General features: G+C 42.5%; 1 pseudogene; it reads right to left on the reverse strand.

Moving 5' to 3' along the window:
• Positions 1 to 1649: 1649 nt before the first annotated feature.
• LOC144250365 (microtubule-associated protein RP/EB family member 1 pseudogene) lies at positions 1650 to 3750 on the reverse strand (annotated as a pseudogene).
• Positions 3751 to 4683: the final 933 nt, after the last annotated feature.

The raw sequence follows: 4683 nt of genomic DNA on the forward strand, positions 1-4683 counted from the left end.
TAATTTCCTTTGTCTGTCTAATTGCTCTGGCCAGTGTTTCGAGAACTATATTGAATAGAAGTGGTGATAGAGGGCATCCCTGTCTTGTTCCAGATTTTAGAGGGAATGCCTTTAACTTTTGTCCATTCAGAATGATGCTAGCCTGAGGCTTAGCATAGATAGCTTTTACAATGTCAAGGTAAGTTCCTGTTATCCCTAGTTTTTCTAACGTTTTGAACATAAAGGGGTGCTGTACTTTGTCGAATGCTTTCTCTGCGTCTATCGAGACGATCATATGGTTCTTATCTTTAAGTCTATTGATGTGGTGAATAATATTTATTGATTTACGTATATTGAACCATCCTTGCATCCCATTGAGTTGAGTTTTGTGCATGGTGAGAGATAGGGGTTTAATTTCATTTTGTTACACATGGATTTCCAGTTTTCCTAGCACCATTTGTTGAAGAGGCTAATTTTGAGAGTCTGGGTTGAGAAATCAGTGGAGATCAGTATTGGTTTCCCGCTTTGTGTAATCTGATACTTTCCTCCTGAGGTGTTTTAAAATCCTATCCTTATTCATCTGGGCATGATGGCACACACCTATAATCCCAGTGGCTTGGGAGGCTGAGGCAGGAGGATCACAGTTCAAAGCCAGCCTCAGCAAAAGTAAAGGGCTAAGCAACCCAGTGAGATCCTGTCTCTAAATAAAAAACAAAAATAGGGCTGGGGATGTGGGTTGGTGATTAAGTGCCCTTGAGTTCAATCCCCGGTACCTTTCCCTGCAAAAAATTTCTATCTTTATTCTGTATGCTAGGTATTTTCATTATAATGTGCCTCGGTGTGAGTCTGTTGTAATTTTGTACATTTGGGGTTCTATAAGCCTCTTGGATTTGATTTTCCATTTCATTCTTCAGATATGGGAAATTTTCTGATATTATGTCATTGAAAAGATTCTGCATTCCTTTGGTTTGTATCTCCAATCCTTCCTCTATCCCAATAAATCTTAAATTTGGTCTTTTCATGTTATCCCACAATTCTAGGAAGTTCTGTTCATGGTTTCTTACCATCTTCTCTGTGTGGTCAACTTTATTTTCAAGATTTTATTTCAAGATTATAGTTTGTCTTTGTTGCCTGAGGTTCTGTCTTCCAAGTGGTGATAGTTTCCATTGAATTTTTAGTTTGGTTTATTCATTCCTTCATTTTGAGAATTTCTGCTTGATTTCTTTTCATAATCTCTTTTTTTTTTTGAAATACAGAATTTTATTTAGAAACTGTTTAAAAGTAGAAAAAAACCCTGTCAAGAAAGACCAGGTGGAAAATGGGTTCCCGACAAAATGGAATTTTAGGGCAACAAAAGTCTAAAAGGCCACAAAAGAGAAATAGCACCACTGTCATTTGAACAATGGCTAGTTACTTGCATTTTTTGGCATTGTTAATCAATGAGTCTGGGTTTTCCTCTGAATTCCACACAGAGCATGCACTACACAGCAATTTTATCATAAAATACCTGTTTTCTACACACATTTTAGGACAAGCTACCACCATAAACAAACCAATACAAACACATCAGGGGCTGAACAATCTCAGTAGTGGGTAACATACATTTTGCAGAATTCTGCCAAACAAGGGATTGAATAGGCCACGGGCAAAGCAAATAAAGAAGAGTTAAGGAATGAAATATTTTAAATATTAATAATTAATTCAGACATGGTACTGTATTTTCTGCAAAAGAAATTAACATTTAGTAACATACTAGTGAATTTTATCTCCAAAGAGATTAGTGCACTGGCAAAGTATTCGGGTAACAGTGGAGAGCCATGGACAGCAGATACCGAAAACACCCCAGCCTTGTAGATCCCAAGTTAACGATGGCCTTCACTGATCACTCCCTTTGCTAGAGATCCAGCAAGAGCTTGCAGCATGATCATCTGCCTGCTGTACTTCCAATGCTAAGCAGCAAACTTAAGGAGCCAAAGAGGAGTCCCCAGGGGGCAAGGGGACAGAGAAGAGAAACATGTTAAATGTAAACTTTAGTAAAACAGGACACAACCCCCATCCAAATCCCAAGGATGTGGGTAATTCTCCAATAGTAGTTATTAGATTAAAAACTGGACACACCTCATTTTCCTCAACACATAGAAATTTCAGGAATAAATGGAAAAATCATCAGAAATTTCAGGAATAAATGGAAAAATCATCAGAGAAACACTCAATGAAACACTCTTCACCTCAAACATTTCAGGGCTGAATTACCTTCTATTCATCCAGGCAACCAAGCTGTTTGCTTTTAGCAGGGATGCAACTGGTCAATGACACAAAATGGTTTTACAGAGCAATTGCTTAAACTTTCCTTTTGGGACAAAGCCTAGGCCTGCAGGGATTCAAGCAACCCCACAAGGCCTGTGACAGCAGGTTCCAAATGTTCTGAGGTCTGGACCTTCCTTCCCAGATACAATTTGTCAGACACATAAAATCTCTTGTCATGTTACATTTTATATTTTGAAATATGGAAGCATATTTTAAATACTCTTAAGGCATTTATTTATTAAAACGTTCTCTGCCAAGACTTCACATTAGGTTAAAACTCAATTCAGTCTTTACTGAAGTCACCACCTCAGTGTATTACATAAAAACACATTCTCCAGCAATCAGTGTGACCAGCATTCCACATCGTGAGCCCCATAGTCAGCCTCTTTGATCCCCAGGTGAACGAACTAGATGTTAATACTGCTCTGCTACAAGGTAAAAGCTCCTAACTCAAACTTATTGGAAAAGGAGTGAAACTTCTGCAAAGTGCACTTTTAAAAAGAGGTACTTTTTGCTTATGAAAAGAAACCAGTGAATCCTCTAAGAATAATAAAAGGGAGTATTTTACAGTTAAGCACATGATTTGGAGTGAAGAATTCGGATGTTGCTTTGCTGGTCCAGGCTGTTAATACTCTTCTTGTTCCTCCTGTGGGCCCCCTTCATCAGGTATCACAAAGCCTTCGTCTGTGGCATAGAGAATGTCTACAATCCTCTGTAATACAGGGTCGTTCTCCCCCTCGTTCTCCTGGCAAATCAATTCAATGTTCCTTAGCTTTCCAAAATAGAAATCTCTCTCCTTCTCCAAGTCTTCAACAGTAAGTTTCAACACGTTGACCTGCTGCATCAATTCGGCTGCTTCATCATCGCCATTGCCTACACCAGGATTCTTTCGAACCACCCCTGGGCCAGCCTTAGGAGCCGCAGTAGTTCTCTGTGTTGAAATGGGTCTCTGTGGGGCTGCACTGCTCGAGCTGAGAGGTTTCTTCGGTTTATTAAGAGCTGGAGCAACAAGAGAGGGAGCAACCGCGGTTTCTTGACCTTGTCTGGCAGCTACAGGGTCATAGTCTTTTCCATCATAGTTTGCATCAAAAAACTTCTTGAACCACTGCACGAACTCAAAATTATCCTGAAATTTTCCTTTTACTAATTTATCCACAGGAATTATTTTGTCAACTCCCATCCTCTTAAAACCTGCTTGTAGTATTTTGAAGTTCTGGATATACTCATGTTCTAGCTTAGCTTGGAATTTCACTTTCTTCAAAGCAACAGAGCCCGGGAATAGCATGTCCATAAACTGACAATAGGCAGCTCCTGAGCACAATTGTTCAATCTTTGTCAGATTCAACTGCAGAGACTCATTGATCCAGGCCAGCATGTCATGTCGACTTAGGTTATCACTGGTGACTGACGTCGAGTATGCGTTCACTGCCATCTTCGGCTCTCGGCGGAACCGCGTCCACTGCCTGCGCCCGGCTCCGGTTCCGTCTTCGTCTCGTTCCATAATCTCTCTTTTTTGAAGTGATCTTTCTCCTCCTGAAATTTATCTCTGATTTTACTCCTTATATCATCTTTTTTTTTGTGTGTGTGTGTGTGTGCAAATCAGTTTAACTATGTATATTCTGAACTCCTTCTCTGACATTTCTTCCACTGTGTTGTCAATGGATTCTATTATTAGAGCATCCTGGTTTGTTTGGGGTGCCTTGCTCCCCCCTTTTTAATGTTGTTGGTGTGTCTTCTCATCTAGCAGTGTGGATCTGAGGTAGTACAGTTTCTACCCTGTAGTGTCCCTGAAGGCTTCCAGTTCCTCACCTTTAAGGGGGAGACCAATATCATCAGTACCCAATGCAACCATAGACAGCCTTAAACCAAATAGCTCCTCGTAAGACTCAGGCACCTCTCTCCCAGGTGGTCCCGAGGGCTGAGTGCTGGGACCTGAGGAGAGCTCTTCTGTGTCAGGCGGATCAGGACCAGGTGCTTAGAGCTGTGGGCTGTCCATGCAACTGTGAGCACTGGGTTGGGCTGGGAGACTGGGGACTGGGGAGCCGGGTGGGGGGGGCCCTGTTGGGTGCTTGGCTGATGCTAGACTTGTGGGACCAGGGAATTGGTGGATGCTGGCCTGGGGAGGGAGTCGGGGACCAGGCTGATGCTGGGGCTTGGCAAGTCCTGGCCCAAGTGGGCCCTGGGAACTCAGTGGGTGCTGGACTGGCTGGGCCACCTGAGAGCAAGATGCCCTCACACCCTCTTCCAACCTGCTGTAGCCAGCCCCATCTGTCCCCATGCACTCTAGAACTGTGGAGCTGGGGACAGCCTGGCTCTCTCTTGCCTCTGCAGCAAGATGTTGGCTACTAGCACACCCAGCAGGAAGACCTCAGGTGTCACCAAACCTGCAGGCACCTT

The sequence above is a fragment of the Urocitellus parryii genome, chromosome 15, assembly GCF_045843805.1.
Source record: "Urocitellus parryii isolate mUroPar1 chromosome 15, mUroPar1.hap1, whole genome shotgun sequence".
NCBI classification, from domain to species: Eukaryota; Metazoa; Chordata; class Mammalia; order Rodentia; family Sciuridae; genus Urocitellus; species Urocitellus parryii.